Below are 18588 nucleotides of genomic sequence, written 5' to 3'. Positions count from 1 at the left end.
AAAAAATATTTTGTAGATAATTTCTGAGTGTTGTGCTGTATGAGATTTTCACATGATATATTCTGCATATCGTTATTGAAAGGAGGGTGAAAGAGGAAGATCAGCATTTATTGATCTCTGTATAGCCTCCTACATGGCATTGCACTGGAACTTTCACACGTATCACTTTTCATACAAAAAATATGAAGAATGAGGATATTATTAACAGTGATGAGGTTAGAGATATATTTTTAGAAATATCACTCTAGGCCAGGCACGATGGCTCAAGTCTGTAATCCCAGCACTTTGGGAGACCGAGGCAGGCAGATCACGAAGTCAAGAGATTGAGACCATGGTGGCTAACGCAGTGAAACCCCATCTCTACTAAAAGTACAAAAAATTAGCCAAGTATGGTGGCATGTGCCTGTAGTCTCAGCTACTTGGGAGGCTGAAGCCAGAGAATCACTTGAACCCAGCAGGCAGAGGTTGTAGTGAGCTGAGATTGTGCCACTGCACTCCAGCCTGGGTGACAGAGTGAGAGTCTGTCTCAAAAAAATAAAGTAAAATAAAAGAAAGAAAAGAAAAAGAAAAAAGAAATATCATTCTGGAGGCTAAGAACAATTGTGGGCATTCCTGATGTTCTTGGAGATGTAATTTCTTATTGAAAAAAAAAATATATATATATATATATATATGTACACAAACACACACATATATAAAATATTTAGTACTATATTCAATATAACATTGGAGATATATATATATATATATATAATATTGAATATAATATTGAATATTTCCAATATTATATAATATTGGTTTTATTATAATTTGGAACATAGTAATTATTTTGCCTGGAGGACTGCAAATAAGAGACAATGTCTTATTAAACTAAAAGTATACTCTCATATGACATATTGAAGTTTGGTATCTGCCAGGAATGGTAGTTCATTCCTGTAACATCAGCACTTTGGGAGGCTGAGCCAGGAAAATTGCTTGAGGCCAGAAGTTTGAGGCCAGCCTGGACAATATCATGAGATCCTTTGTCTTTAAAAGCAAAAGCAAAAAAAAATTATAGATTAAAAAAAGAAATTTCATATCAATTAGATTTGCCTTCTACTTTTCAGGGGCTACATTATTAAAGTAGTAAAAGAAGACTAATGATAAAGGAGCCTCACTTCTAATAAGGCAGTCCTGAAACCTGAATCCTAGATTAAAGACGTCATCTATCTCTGATGGATTCTCCTCAATTGACACCATCCTGAATCACATACAAATCATACTTGTGTAGGTACTTGTTATTTGACTTTAAAAAATATTTTATTTTGACTTATATTCCTACATTTTTAGCACTTTGAAGGGAAAAAAAAATCAGCAGACGTCTCCTTCAGCAATTCCTCTCTGCTTTGATTTGTGACCACCGTGTATGTTTCCTGCTGCTCGACTCTTCTGTTCTTTGAGCTTGTCTAGATCATCTCTCTTTTGGCCAACTTTTAATGGAAGGCTTTTATTGAGTCTTTTCACCCTAACCTCCTAATATTTGCCAACCTTTAACCTTGTTAAAGGTTCAGCATCTTCAGAAGCCACTTGATATGGGCACATTTTTCAACCACAGCTTTTGAACTTTTAAGTGAGGGCAGGACCTGCTTTCTTACATGTGCTGATGCATGAGTTATCTTGAAAATCTGAAGGCTGCAGCTGTTAGCTCAAGGACAACCCAAGGGAGATGTCTTTTTCCTTCTAAACTTCTGAAGAAATTTCTTTGTGCTCAGTGCAGGCAGAAGGAAGTGGGGAGATAATGGCACTATACTAAGCCGACCCCCTTAATCCAAATCTTTCAAGTCTGAGAAACTTTTTTCCCTTTCTCCTTAAGGAAGCGAATAGCTACAGGAAGAACATGGTATCAAAGCACATCATGTTTTTTCTTCACAGAATAGATGTGCATCTGCTTTAAACAAGATCATTAAAAGATTTGCCACTATAGAAAAGAAAGATACCTGAAGTCAACTTTTTCACTCTTAAAAATTCTTCACAGTTTTTCTTCCTTGTAGTTTAGAAAGAGAGCAGCTATAAGCCCAGAGCCAGCAGAGCAAGATCTTTTCTCAAAGAAAGACAGAAAGAGACATACATGCATACATAAGAAAGTCTGTATGTAATACCACTCATGAAACCAGTATTCATCTGAGATGTCTAATTACTATACCCAAACAATATTTCTTATGTATAAATCACCTGTCTTTGAAGCCATTCAACATTTTACATTTGCAGGATACTATTAAATCCAGAAAAAGCTCCATTATCACTAAGAATGAATTCCACTACAACTTTTTTAAGGCAAAGACAAAGGCTATAGTTTTGGTTGGTGATATGACAACTGGTGTGTTTCCATCTTTTCACTTGGTATGCGAAGATATGGTGCAAAAGAAGATATTGTGCTTTTTAATTGGTTAGAGATTTTATTGCTTATGGCCTAGAATAAAATATGCACATATAGGGTCAGGGCTGGGGACAGTGAAGGAAAAAATTGGATAATTAAGCATTTGTCCAACTGTCAGACAAATAGCTGAGAGAAAACAACCAAACTAATTGCACATAGCTACTAACTACTAAATTTCTTTCAAGAGAACCAAGAGACTTCATCGGACTGTACTATCTACTTACAGAGTTGCTCATCTACTTGGGGAGACAAAGATGAAACCTAAGTCAACTAGAAAATTAGTGGGAGGGCTGGGAGTGGTGGCTCATGCCTGTAATCCCACACTTTGGGAAGCCAAGGCAGTCAGATTACCTGAAGTCAGGAGTTTGAGACCAGCCTGGCCAACATGGAGAAACCCTGTGTCTAATAAAAATACAAAAAATTAGTTGGGCATGGTGTCACATGCCTTTAATTGCAGCTACTCGAGAGGCTGAGGCAGGAGAATTGCTTGAACCCAGGAGGTTAAGATTGCAGTGAGCTGAGATCACACCAATTCACTCCAGCCTGAGCAACAAGAGTAAAAGTCTGTCTAAAAGAAAGGAAGAAAGAAAGAGAGAGAGAAAGAGAGAGAGGGAGGGAAGGAAGGAAGGAAGGAAAGAAGGAAGGAAGGAGGGAGGGAGGGAGGGAGGGAAGGAGGGAGGGAGAGAGGGAAGGAGGAAGAAAGGAAAGAAAGAGAGAAAGAGAAAGGAAGGAAGGAAGGAAGGGAAGCTAACGGGAGATGTTATTGGCTGTATGTAAGAACAGACTGTGGACATGGAGATGTCGTTTTCTGTGAAATTCAAAAGATGAAAACTTGACCTGAATCTTTAAAGATAGGCTGAAGTTAAACTGATGAAAAAAAAAATAATGTTGTGATTGTAGGGTTTGTGTGTGTGTGTGTGTGTGTGTGTGTGTGTGTGTGTAGGAGGTGTGGGGAGGTGGACAATGTGAACCCCTCAAAGAACTAATGGGAAATAAGCCTGATAAAACAGTATATTTCTATATATCTTTCAACATTACATTAGTGAGAAAACTTTATATATATATGACTTCCCTGAATCCCTGTGCAGAATTCATTATCACCTCCCTATTGTTCCGTTTAAAATCTTTGCAATGACATTTAATATAAACACTTATTTAAATAAAGCAAACATTCTATTTTTAAAGAGGTTTTCTCATCCCATCTCAATTAGATAGTAGGTCCATAATGCCAGTACTATACTTTAAATCCCAGTTGCCTCCAAAGTGCTTGGATGACAGGCCTGAGTCACCACACCCAGCTGTGTCACTTTTGAATAGTACTTTGTATTTTAATACTCAGTAAAAGTTGATATTGTTAGAACTTTTAAAATCTGTTTTTAAATTTTCTTATGTTTCATACAGAGGACATTTGCAGAACACATTACGAAAACACAAATTGTGACTTTTTAATTTTATTGCATTTTAGGTTTTGGGGTACATGTAAAGAACATGCAGGATTGTTGCATAGGTGCACACATGGCAGTGTGGTTTGCTGCCTTCCTCCCCATCACCTATATCGGGCATTTCTCCCCATGTTGTCCCTCCCCAACTCCCCAACCCCTGCTGTCCCTCCCCTAGTTCCCCCCACACAGACCTCAGTGTGTCATGCTCCTCTTCCTGTGTCCATGTGTTCTCATTGTTCAACGTGAGTGAGAACATGTGGTGTTTGATTTTCTGTTCTTGTGTCAGTTTGCTGAGAATGATGGTTTCCAGGTTCATCCATGTCCCTAGAAAGGACACGAACTCATCATTTTTTATGGCTGCATAGAAGTCTATGGTGTGTACATGCCACATTTTCCCTGTCCAGTCTATCATTGATGGGCACTTGGGTTGGTTCCAGGTCTTTGCTATTGTAAACAGTGCTGCAATGAACATAGGTGTGCCTGTGTCTTTATAATAGAACAATTTATAATCCTTTGAAAATATATACCCAGTAATGGGATTGCTGGGTCAAATACAATTTCTATTTCTAGGTATTGAGGAATCGCCACACTGTCTTCCACAATGGTTGAACTCATTTACTCTCCCACCAACAGTGTAAAAGTGTTCCTATTTCTCCACATCCTCTCCAGTATCTGTTGTCTCCAGATTTTTTAATGATCACCATTCTAACTGGCATGAGATGGTATCTCAATATAGTTTTGATTTGCATTTCTCTAATGACCAATGATGATGAGCATTTTTTCATATCTTTGTTGGCCTCATATATGTCTTCTTTTGTAAAGTGTCTGTTCATAAAATTGTGACATTTTTAAAGTACTATACTTTAAATCCCAGTTGTATAACTTAGTGACCGGAACAAACTTGGTGTTTATTGAATCTTTGTTAAAGGGAGAGAGAAAATGAAAGAAAGAGAGAGAAGAAAGGGAAGGAGGTAAGAATGTTGACTGAGTACCTAGACAGTTATTGCTATTGGAATTTGCTTTCCAGTTTGTTTGTTGTTGTTTTGTTTGTTTGTTTGTTCATTTGTAACTGTATGAGAAAATATTTTCATTGAATTAAATAATTCTAGCCAAGCATTCTTCTTCCAGACTTAACAAAATTAATCTACTGGGAACTTAATTGGTTTAGAGAAACAGACTTCTGGGTGATTTTTTCTTTCTCATCTTTCAACTAGATTATTTTGATATCAATAGCATGTGGTCACTGTTACACTTTCCCCTTGAAGGCAGCTGCTCTGCCTATCCTGTTTATTGTGTGTCCATTTGGTTTGTTTGTTTGTTTGTTTTTGTTTTGTTTTAAGATGGAGTTTTTGCTTTTGTGGCCAGGCTGGAGTGCAATGGCATGATCTGGACTCAATGCAACCTCTGCCTCCCAGGTTCAAGCAATTCTCTGATTCTCCTGCCTCAGCCTCCTGAGTAGCTTGGTTTACAAGTGTGCACCACCACGCCCAGCTAATTTTTGTATTTTTAGTAGAGATAGGACTTTACAACATTGGCCAGGCTTGTCTCAAACTCCCGACCTTGGGTAATCCACCCACCTCAGCCTCCCAAAGTGCTGGGATTACAGGTGTAAGTCACCGCAACCAGCTATGTGTCTCTTTTGAATAGTACTTTGTATTTTAGTACTCAATACATAAAAGTTGATATAGTTAGAACTTTTAACACCTATTTTTAAATTTTCTTATGTTTTGTGCAGAGGACATTTGCAGAACACATTATGAAAACACAAACTGACTTTGTAATTGCCACCATTAGACTAGGTTTTAACGATTTATCTGCTGCATGGATAGGATCATGTTTTCCAATCAGTCTGCTTTAGAACTAATGGTGTATATCATTGAATTTCGGAGATTTCCAATACCTTGAGGGGGAAATATATATATATATATATATATATATATATATATATATATATATATATGTGTGTGTGTGTGTGTGTGTGTGTGTGTGTTGTAACTATTACTGAATACTTTGCCACTCACTTTCACCCCTTCGAGAAAGTAATATAAGTACTAATGAAAATTGACAATAATTTTTATCAGACCACATGCTTCAGAAGCTGATGGTACTGGGCAGGTTTGGTAGAGAGTGAGAGGTCATAGATACCATAACATTGACAAGGTGGTATTTCCCTGTTTTCTCTCCATTAAAAATGCAATTCTTAAAGACTGTTCTTATGACTTCCTTTCTTGCCTTAAACTGAATATTGCCAGCTCCAATAAAGACAATAGCAAAGCCTCTGAGTTAAAAAAAAAAATGCCTGCCTTATGCAGACTGGTAGACTGTCTCAGTTCTTACTTAAAAGTCAAAAAAGCGGGTGGATTTTGAAGAATAGAACTGTCAGACTACACACTTTTTTCTTTTTTTTTTCAGTAAAAGAGAAAGGTCACTGGGAAGGAATGCTTAAATTAAAATGGAAATCTGGGGCTTAAGGAGCTAAATGTGACTCTAACCTTTAACAAAATAAGCACAGAATTGTAATATGATGTTCTCTTTTATTTCCCCTTTTTCCATCATCACCTCTTCAGTGAAAATGTCATATACAATACATCAATATTAGCTCTTCTTCTTGGCTAATAGTGAGAAAACGATATGAAAATGACCGGTATGAGGAATAAAAATAATACCCTGATTTACAAGATGAGGGTAGTTTTGTCAGGGCGAGTTATATTAATCTATAGCAAAATTCAGTAGCATTAGTACAGATGGTACGTGGAGCCACAGAAAGACTCTTCTTGAAGACTAGTGCTTCCATCTTGCTGGTGACCTAGGGCCTGTCTTGTGTTCAAGTCGATTAAATGGTATCAGTGTTTGAGATCGGGTCTCCACAGCACTAATTCTCACTAAATCTTCAGCCCAAATCTACACAAACAAGGCCATTTTTATTCCTTTGCCATAATTTTTAACTTCATTCCAGTAAGTTTCTCTTATGGAATTTCCTTAAGTAGTTGATCTTAACAACTTTATATTACCCTGATAGCAGTTTACATCCTGGCTATATCACTGTTAGCAGTGCTTCAAGCAGTAAGCAAACAGTACTATCAACACTAATATAATTTGAAGCGATAAAAATTCTGAGTCAAGAATGCACATCTTCAAGACAAAACCATATTTACTCATATATTTTATTCAGTATTGACTAAAGTTGAATGTAGCAAAAATTGTAGTTTTTGATTAAGTTGACAAATATATTGAGTACACACTGTGTAGCAGGCTGGCTAATAAATGCTGAGGATTGAGATCTAAGAGGCAGTTAGATATGGAAACTGCTCTTCAGGAAGTTTGGGTACCCTGAAGAAAAAAAAAAAACGTGACTATACAACCCTAAAGTGGCGAGTATATAATAAAATAATTCAAAAATCCTTTTATTTGAAGATTTGAAAAATAAAAGACTGCAAATAACTTGAATGCTTTGGAGAAGAGGAGAGACAATAACACAAAAGCATTGTTTTTCATGAATTCCAGTATGAAAATCAGCTGAAAATGATTGCTCCTCTCTCTGGAAAAATGCACATATAAGAGTACATAGAAATATATTTATGAACATTTTCGTAATATTTGGAGACTGCTTAGGGTCACAGGTAAAGAAAACCTGACTTTAATCTTCAGTGATTTAGTGAATACCTGTGATGTACCAGGCCGTAAGTTAGGACTACAAAGAACACATGAAATTTCTGCCCTTGGGAACCTAGAAGAGGAAACAAGACGTAACGTTGAAATAGAATAGATAAACTATATAAAAGAGACATGAACTCTGTGTCTGCTTCTGAGGAATAAACATTGAAAGTTTTAAGAGTTTTTCATTTTTCTTAAGAGGGTATGGAATGGAAAAGTATCATTAGGGTGGGTTTCCTACTTCTGAAAACTACAAAATATTTATTATTTTGAAACAATATTATTACAACTATCTGAAATTAACTTTCAACTTCTGATGGTATTTTAATACCTTGAAATATTTGAGTATAGCATCTACTCTTGTTCACTTTCCTTCAGTATGTATCCCTCTGAAGTACAGAGCCAACAATAGAAATGTACAGGAAACAGGAGATAAACTTGAATAAAGAAATTCCAGCTGTTCTTTGTTGAGTAACAAACTATGCCATGATTTCTATGGACTGAAAGTTTGTGCCTTCCCATCAGCTCACATGTTTAAATCCTAATGATAGATATTATGTAGTATGAGGTGGTAGGGCCATTGAGGTAATTAGGTCAGAAGAGTGGGCCTTATATAATGAATCCTATATCAATGGGATTAGCATTCTTCTAAAAAGACACCAGACAGGGCCTGAGTACAGTGCCTCAGGCCAGGCCTGTAAACCCAGCACTTGGGAAGGCTACAGTGGGAGGATCACCTGAGCCCAGAGTTCCAGACCAGTCTGGGCAACATGGCAAGACACTGTCTCTACCAAAATATTTAAATAAAGAAATAAAGAAGAAAAAGAAAAATTAACCAGGCTTGGTAGCATGCACATGTAGTCTCAACTACTCAGGTGCTGGGGTGGGGGGATTGCTTGATCCCATGTGATCAAGGCTGCAGGGAGCTATAATCACACCACTGCACCCCAGCCTGGGACAACAAAGCAAGACCCTGTTTATAAAAAAAAAAAAAAAAAAATTGCAGAGCTACCTTTTTCTGTCTTTGCCCTCCACCATGTGAGGATACAAGGAGAAAATAAGTGTCTGCAAACCAGGAAAAAAGCCATCACTAGAACTGATCATAGGGGCACCCTGATCTCAGACTTCTCAACCTCCAGAACTGTGATAAATAAATTTCCATTATTTAAACCACTCAGTTTATGGTATTCTCTTATAGCAGCCCAAACTAAGGCAATAACATAATAATCCTATAGGATTAAACAAAATATAACTTTTTAAAAGATAATTATTGTTACTACATCTCTCAATTCTGAGAGTCAGGAATTCAGACTGTGTTGAATGGAGATGGCTCATCTCTGTTCCATGACGTCTGTGGCCTCGGCTGGGAATACTGTAAAGCTGAGGCTAGAATGGCAAGGGGCACTTCTCTCGGGCTTCCAAGTAGCATGACTACCTTAGGATAGTTGAACTTCTTACACGTAGACCTAGGGCTCCAAAACACAAGTGTTCCAAGAGACCTTTCAAAAGCTACAAGGCATCAACATTGACCCACATATATCCTTACACATCTCTTGTCTTTCAATTTCCATTATTCAAGAAAGCCACTGATGCCAGCCTAGATACACAGAATGGGGAATTAGATTCTAGTTTTAGAGGAGGGAATAGCAAAGAAAATTGTGACTATATTTAATCTATAAAAATGGCAAGTATGGCCTGGCGCGGTGGCTCATGCCTATAATCCCAGCACTTTGGGAGGCCAAGGCGGGTGGATCATGAAGGTCAAGAGATCAAGACCATCCTGGTCAACATGGTGAAACCCAGTCTCTACTAAAAATACAAAAAAAAAAAAAAAAAAAAAAAAGGCTGGGCATGGTGGCACACGCCTGTAGTCCCAGCTACTCGGGAGGCTAAGGCAGGAAAATTGCTTAAACCCAGGAGGCAGAGATTGCAGTGAGCCAAGATCACACCATTGCACTCCAGCCTGGGTAGCAAGAGAGAAACTCAGTCTCAAAAAAAAAAAAAAAAAAAAAAAAAAAAAAAAAGACAAGTACATGCATCTTCTGATTGAATTATTAACAGTCTATAATTTAAAATAATTCAGGGATTGCTTATGACCTAAATACAGTACAGTCCATGATCTTCGAGAATAATTGTTGCATTGGACTTAAAAAACTGTGAGTAATACCCAGTACAAGCTCTGGCATATAAAAGGTACTCAGTAAATACTTTCCAAATGATAAAATAACAATTCAAAACAAATATTGATTTAAAATACTTGATAATTTGGCTGGGCGTGGTGACTCACACCTGTAATTTCAGCACTTTGGGAGGCAAAGACCAGTGGATAACAAGGTAATTAGTTTGAGACCAACCTGGCCAACACAATGAAACCTCATCTCTATTAAAAATACAAAAATTAGCCAGCTGTGGTGGTGCACACCTGTAATCTCAGTTACTCAGGAGGCCAAGGCAGGAGAATCACTTAGGTGGAGGTTGCAATGAGCTGAGATCACGCCACTGCACTCCAGCTTGGGGAAGATAGTGAGACTCTGCCTCAAAAAACAAACAAAAAATAGATAATTTATTAAAAACACTCTTCAAACAAGTTGTTTGATAAATTCACTATGACATGTACTTATCTGTCATAAGAGTAATGTGCTGGAAATTGTTTTTACTAGCTCACAAGAGCCAATTGTTAACATTTTCATAATTACAACCAGATTGACAGCACTATGGTAGCTTGAAATTAATCATAATGGAAGTATTTACATTAAAAATCAGCAGATATTCGAAATTAGGGCTTTTTATTACTTCTGCCTCTCATCCACACCCTTAGAGAGCTGCAGGTAAAACAAATATTTGCAATACCTCTGAAAGTATATCTGCAGCATAGGGCAGATCTTGCCTGGTTCTTTATATTTTTCTAGATCTTTCATCTAGACCTGTTCATCTAAACCCATGCTCTTGGGAAAATCCTTTCCCTGATCAAGGATAATTTAAAAAGATTTGCGTAGTTTAGATTTTAAAACATCAAATTGGCCTGGCGCAGTGACTCATGCCTGTAATCCCAGAACTTTGGGAAGCCAAGGCAGGTGGATCACCTGAGGTCAGGAGTTCAGAACCAGCCTGGCCAACATGGTGAAACCCTGTCTCTACTAAAAATACAAAAATTAGCCAGACATGGTGGCGTGTACCTGTAATCCCTGCTACTCTGGAGGCTGTGGCAGGAGAACCACTTGAACCCTGGAGGCGGAAGTTGCAGTGAGTCGAGATTGTACCACTGTACTCCAGTCTAGGCAATGGAGCCAGACTCCATCTCAAAAACAAACAAACAAACAAAATCAATTTTTATGGTTTTTATTTATGATTGTCTCTGTTTTGAATTTTGTAATTCGATTTTCTATTTTGAGATGTATTGAGTTCCAGCCCTGCTCCTAGGATTATTTGGCACCCAAAATTATCTTTTCTATTCACAAATTTGTACTGTGGTATCATTTCCTTTAAGATCGTTGTTTGCCTTGCTCTTCACAGTTCTCTAGTTACCCAGAAGTTTGACCCAGAAATTCTACTCTATGAAAGATCTTATTGGCTAGAATTTCTGCATTCTTAGCCAGTCTTCTGGAACAACAATCTGTCACTTATTCCTGATATCCCTGCCTCTGGTTTCCCCTTGCTTGGACCACCCCTACAACAGACTGACTGGAAAATGCTGCCAGTTAGAGGTACTGTTTTACTCACCTCTATTGCACTCACGTAGTTCTCTTCCCTTAATTTCACCACTCACACAGACACATTAGCACATCCCATTGACCTCACTCACTACCAGAAAAGTTGTGGGAAGCCAAACCCAGAGTTAAATACTTTGTTAGGACTGCTTTGACATAGAAGTAATGTTGACGTGACCAGTTTAGTCATATCAGATTCAGAAATTCGTGCAGCTTATGCATGATTAATTGACAAGATGGCAGCCACATGTAAATAGCTTCTAGGCTGTCTGCCACATAAGATATTATAAGCTTATATCTGTACCAAGTGCTCAAGCAGCAAGCATTTTATCTGAGAAAAAAAATGTTAAAAGGTAGTCCCTTGTTCAATGCATTTCAAATCTCATTTTTTAAAGAGGTACTAAATATTATGCAAAGAATTATCCGACTCATTGTAAAAAGATTTGACAACTATTCATACAATATAACAATAAATTATTCTTAATGGCAAAGAAATCACATTAGCTAGAGCACTTGAAACTCTCTGCTTATTGATAATAGACACTAATCTAAAAAGCAGGAATCTCTCCACTTACTTTCATTTTGATATACATTTGTTTGAGCAGAAGTGTTTCATCAAGCATGGTAATGCTCCACTAGTTTTGCCAGCTTTAGAGTAAAGCTACAGTCCCCAAATAGTGTACCTCTCCAAAAGAAAGCTGATAAGCCAACATATATATTTTACTTTTCCCAAAAAGTAATTTCTGTATTTATAGATATATTAGATAATTATTCAAACATCTCTGAAAGATAAAGTTGCTTGTTTGTGCTAATTTATATTAGGAAGAGACCTCTTCAATTTAATCTTTCAAAAGTCCTCATATAAAATGTGCCCACTATAGCCAAGCTTTTTAGACACATAATAATAATTACAAGTTCAGTGCATCCCTCTCTAATACATTAGCTTAGCTGTGGGGTGATACATGAGGGACATGAACTAGTACATAGTGCAAACTTACATATGTCAGAGAATGCACCTGTTTCTTGTAATATAATGGGTCAGAGGTTCCATTGCGAATTTAATATCATTCTGCTTGCTATTTTTCAAAATTCCTTACATTTATGTTTTTCAATACATTTAATGCTCAGTAATTTTGTGATATTTGCATGACTGATATTAGGATTCTTATTTTAGAGCCTCAAAAACACACAGAAAGATACGCTTATATATCACATACTCAACTTTTGGCAGATAAGAAACTAAAATGTAGATTCTCTGAATCATAGTTTCTGAATTATATTTTTACACAAAATATATTTTCATTAAAGCATTCATTCACACGTATTTACAAACATCTATTTCATAATCAGAATTTATTTAGAAGATGCAAATAAAATGGGTTACTTAGATATAGTACCTTCTTTCAAGGAGCTCATAGACTGCAGGAGAAGAAAACACACAAACATATCAAATATATTTCAAACACATAAATATATCTTATATATTTCAAATATTTGAGAAAACACATAAAATATACATCAAATGATGCCTTTGTAGAGTGTCATAAATGAGAATTGGGGGGGATCGGGAATGATTTGCAAGAGGAACAATATCAATCTGCACATTTGTTTAAGGACGTATCACTATAAACATAAATGGGAGAAGTGAGAGAAAGGGGTGAGAGTATGTAGGAGGATACACTTAAATGCCTAGAGGTAAGAAGTATCAACACAGTAGGGGAACCATAAGCAGCTCAGGATAGCTGGATCACAGAATGTGCAAAGGCAGTAAGCTGACAGAGGTTGGAGAGATAAGGTAAGATCATAAGATCGCTCAATTTTCTTTCTGAAGACAATGAGCATCATGAATTTAATATTAAGTGATAAGACAATTGGTGTTGACTTAAATGCAAAAGATCAGATGGATGCTGATGGCTTTCATAAAAATGCATATACTCCACCATCACTATTCTATGTTTAAAAGATATTTTGCTAAGCAGAATGTAGACATATCTATAAGATGTTCTAAATATGTCCTCCACTTACAATTTTCTTTTGTTTTATTCTTGGAAAAGATTTGAAACTACAGTTATCTATGTAATCTATCTCAACACATGGTCATTCAATTCTACATGTAGAAAGAATCATCTGTTCAATAAATCATTTACTTCTCAATTTAATTCAATGTATTTGTTTGCACTTTTAGTTTTGACTACTACAGCAATAGTTTAAATTAAGAAGACCAGATATTTGATGATACATGCAGAGGTAATGATATCTTAGCAAAGCTAGATCACTTGTGTATAGCACATAAGGGAATAAAATCTTTAAAACACCATGAGGTAAAATAATTTGGGCCACAGGAGAGGTATTGTTGGTAGAGAAGCAATCATTGCTGATCATTATTGAAGCTGGGTGATGGTTCTGGGGGGTTCATTATACACTTTTTTTAACCTTTTTATATTTGATAATAAAAAATTAACAATTAATATCCTGCTTAGCATTTGTGTCTTTAAGGTTATTAGTAAAAGCACAAATTCTCAGCTAGCTGGGGAGAAGTCTTACGTCTTTGAAACATTAAGGGGACTTCAAAAACAGCTTTTATGATTAATAGCTTAGCCTATGTGCCAATTTTTTCAAGTTAATATATAGCATCAATTTGATTTTTAAAAATCCCAACAAGATTTCTTTTTTTCCTGGAGGTAGAAAGTTAGACTATAAAGTTTATATGGGAAAGCAAATGTTTAAGAAGAGTTTTTTAAAACACTGAAAAATTAGAGAAATGGGGAAAGAGAAATAATTAATAGCAAATATTAAAACAGCAGAATATAGAACTTTTACAATATAGCAGTGTTTGACATTGGTACATTACTAGACAGACAGATCAATAGAAGATTCTACAAAACAACAAATAGCGTGTTTTCCTCAAAATGTCAATGTCACGAAGGACAAAACACAAAGAAAAAGTTACTGGGTGTGCTCTGGATTAAAGGAGATTAAACAGACATGAAAACCAAACACAATCGGTTATGTGTGGTTGGATTCTAAATTTTCAGAAGACACCATAAAGGACATCTTGGGGGCAACTGGGTAAATTTGAATACGGACTGAATATCATACAATATTATGATGTAAATGTTAAATACATTAGATTTTATGAAGGTATCTTGGTAACGTATAGACTGTTCTGAGGAGTCAATGCTGAAGTATTTAGAAATGAAATATCACTTTTCTGTGACTTAAAAGATCTAAAATATATGGTTCTATGGGCATAAGAATCTAGGACTTGTTGAAACTCTGTGATCATGGCAGCACAGCATTAGTGAAATTTGGTATACTTACAGACTCAGGAACAGGAAAGCCATGATTGACCATCAGATCTCTCACTTGTCCAGAGACGCTTAAGGTTCTGAGAAAGCAACACAGTGGTCAAATGAAATAATAATGGCTCTTGTAAGTAAAAGTTGACTTAGATAATAATGAGACATATCTTTCCACTGAAGACAGTGCAAAGTAGACTGCCAGCCTGCATGATTAAAAACCACAGTTGTCCCTCCAAGGATTGTCTGAGGAGTGTGCACTGTGACCCTGAAGGCATTAAGTTGAATTTACAAGACATAGCTACATTATGGATGTACTGATGGTATACCTTTAATCATCTTACCTGTTCAGAATTGGTGGGAAGAAGACTAACACTGGGAGGTAGGGAAGCAAGAGCTGACAGTTTATCCTGCTTCGAACATTGCTGCGTACTTGACATCACACATAGTGAGGAAAAAAAGCAGTTTGTACCTCAAGATATGCCATGAATAACAGGGTCATTCTCTTTGATTCTGGTCCCCACAATAAATGAAATCTTGAGATTTTGCTGTAACCTGAACTTCTCATTAAAAACAATTTTATCACCGATTTTTATAGGCTAATATCTGAAGAAATATCATGACCTTTATGAAAATGATAATCATGGGAAATTTTTCCACTATGAACACAGTAACATATACTTGGTAACTCTGGAATTTTTTTTCTTTTAAATGTTCACCATATTCTTTATTTAGTGAGTCAGCCTTTTTATGTCTGACTCGCTTGCATTTTTGCAAGTAAACTTTTCTTTTCTAAACAATTTTGTCTCTGAGTTTTCCTTTGATGGAGGGAAGGGCTGCATCTCCTAGAGGCAGGTTACACTCTATATCCCAACAAAATTGATGTCAGCAATATATTTGCTGCAATAGCAGCCGCCATGCCAACTGAGACAGAGGGAGAGAGTCTGCAGCAGATGAGAGAAACTAGAAAAGCTCCAGACCAAAAGCAACTCAAACAGACCATGAGTGTTAACAGCAGAAAGCCTTCAGAAATGGCTTGATGCTAATAAAAGTATACAGTGAAGGAGGTAGGAATTGAGGTAGCTGTGTTCCGGAGGGCTCCAGGGCCAGTTTATTCAAGTGATTGTAACACCGTGAGGAAGTCTTAGTTGTTTATAGGACACAAAGACCAGATACAATGAAAGTAGGTATCTTATAAGAGACAGAGAAGCAGAAAAGAAAAGTCTTTGTGAAAGAAAATCTAGGATTTTGGAGGCAGAACTTCAGCAGTAACACTAGCTCTTTATGCTAATTTTTGGTTTTAACAGTTTATTAGCAGTGAAAAAAAAATAAGTGATGCATATTAGTGTGCATGATATGCCTATCATTCAATTAAGTTTATTACCATGATATTCAGTGGGGAATGAGTTTACCATGTGTCCTATGAGGACTTAGTATGACTAGAAAAGTAGGTACCTTTTTAAAATTTCACTAAGGTGTCACTTGGGTTAAAAGTGACCGTGCAAAATAGTATATTAAGAATCGAACTAAACATGATGAAGTTGAGGTCAGGTAAGCCACAGATGCAAATTCGTCCAGTAAAAGTTTGTTACTGGAGTCAAGTGGCTTTTGTCATGGCTGGCTTCCTGGAACGGTCAATCATACATATGATCTGTGCAGTCATACAATGCCTCTGCTCAGAAGGACCCTGCAATTAGTTTGATGTTCTGCTATTACCATCTAGAAATTCTTAATAGTTGTATCTTTGATTTTGCATTTTGTAAGCGAAGTGTGGCAATGAAGTACACACATGGGTAGAGGGGATACTTGCAATGGGCATATTCCTTGCTGCCACATTTGCATATGTCAGACCTGATGCCCTGTGAGCACAAAAAACAGTGGACACATGATGGGTACTAGTTCAGCAAAACTGAAAACTACAAATTAAATGTGGTTACCTCTATGTCTGAGTAAGTGGAGGTGCTGACAGCCTTGAGAGGCCACATGTGCCATTTGAACCAGAACTTGCTTTTTATTTTGCACTATCCATGCCCATTGCACCAAGTAAACCAGAAATAGAGATTTCCACACTTCAAGTACAGTGAATTTGACCCCAAAGCAAGAGGAACTGTGTACCTTCCTCTTGGAGAACTGAGAATTCAGAGGATTTCAGGAAGAAATACATATACCTAAGAGTGACCAAAAAGTGACCTTGTTTGCAGAATGTAGGCTAAATAAGAATAAATAGATAAAAGAAATCCTTGGAGAATATGAAACATAATATTCAAGGGGAAAAATACACACTAACTATAGAAATAAGCATTCCTATCTAAACGCAAACATCAAAACAAAGCAAAAACCAAAAAAGCAAAAAGACCAAAAAAACCTGTAGAAAATTGATGAGAAACTAACGAATGTGGGCCAAATATGATAGAAAATAAATCATTTACAAAAATTTTCCAGGTAAAATAGAGTAAAAACTTTTCTCCTGAAATAATGTGTTCATAAGAAGCGGTAATTTGAACTCAAGAGAGTACAACTTTTAATGGTCTCTAAAAGCATACTTGTAAATTTCTTTCCTTTTTAAATTAAGAGCTATGTAACTTGATTGATGAAAATCTACTGAATCAGTGACCTTAAATAAGTTGAACAGGTGAACCATCTCTGAAGCAAAACAATACAAAATGTGTTACAGCTGACCAAGACTAATGTCACAGCCATGGGGATCCATGGGTGGAAATGTCTCACTTATAAACAAAACTTTCCTGTTCCCAAAGAATAAGAGCAGCTGTGAAGGGAAACAAATACTTTCAGACTACTGCTTGGGGAAAATAAAAAGCTGCCAACATTTTATACAACAGAGAGTCCTACACATTGCAAGTACTGAGGTTTGGCAATGTGTTTATTTTCTTGGTCCTCGTGGGCTGGGTTGAGGATTCCTTCAGATCAGAATGGTAGTATTGTACAGCGCTTATGGGTAAGAAAGACCCCAGTTTGTTTTAACTTTTATTTTAAGTGTAGGGATACGAGTGCAGGTTTGGTACACAAGTAGACTTCTATCATGGGAATTTATGGTACAGATTATTTCATTACCCTGGTATTAAGCCTAGTACCCAACAGATTTTTTTTTCCTCATCCTCTCCCTTCTCCCAGCCTTCACCCTCCAAAAGACCCAAGTGTGTGTCGTTTCTCTCTATGTGTTCATGTGTTTTCATCATTTAGCTCCCATTTGTAAGTGAGAACATGCAATATTTAGTTTTCTGTTCTTACCTTAATTTGCTAAGCATAGTGGTCTCCATCTCCATTCATATCCCTGTAATGGACATGACATCGTTCTTTTTCATGGCTGCACAGTGTTCCACAGAGACCCCAATTTCAATACCAGTTTAACCATTTAACAGCTATGTGAGTTAGAGCAAGCAGCTTCTCAACAGGATTTGGTTTTTAACTGTATAAAGTGAGAATAAAGAGTACTTACCTTTCAGGGTTGACGTGAACTTTAAATGAGTTGATAAGCATAAAGAACTTAGCCCCCATGCCTAACATGGAATTAATAATTGCTATGACTGCTCTATGTATGATCTCAACTACAGTTCGTAGGCATATTATGGTTGTATGTTCATAATATTTGCTATTATTTTTGTAATAAGAATATTACATAGCTGAACAGAATTAGAAAATATATGTCACATAGATAATAATTACAAAATTGGAAAATATCTTCTATGACATAGTTAAGGGCATTGAGATTACATGTTTGATATCCCATCTTTTGTTCCAGGCAAATCGACTGAAGGGAAGCATCTTGTGTAAATCAGTGTGAAGCCAGATCACTTTTTACTGATATAAGCTGCTGAGAGATGACCTCTCAAATACATGCCAGAGTATAAGCAAGCTTTGGTCAGGAAAAAGGAAAGAAAAAAAAAAAGAAGAAGAAAAAGAGAGAGCAAGAGAGAGGGGGAGCAAGAGAAAGATTTAGTCCACAGATTGCTCAATTCCCATTGAAGCCAAAGTAGACCACAAGGAGCCTGGGGGTTGTTTGAAGGATCTGGGAACCCTTAGCAAGATTGTGGTGACAGAGACTTAGAAAG

The sequence above is a fragment of the Saimiri boliviensis genome, chromosome 5 (genome assembly GCF_048565385.1).
Source record: "Saimiri boliviensis isolate mSaiBol1 chromosome 5, mSaiBol1.pri, whole genome shotgun sequence".
NCBI lineage: Eukaryota > Metazoa > Chordata > Mammalia > Primates > Cebidae > Saimiri > Saimiri boliviensis.
The sequence above is the reverse complement of the archived record's forward strand: the minus strand, read 5'-3'. Positions refer to the sequence as shown.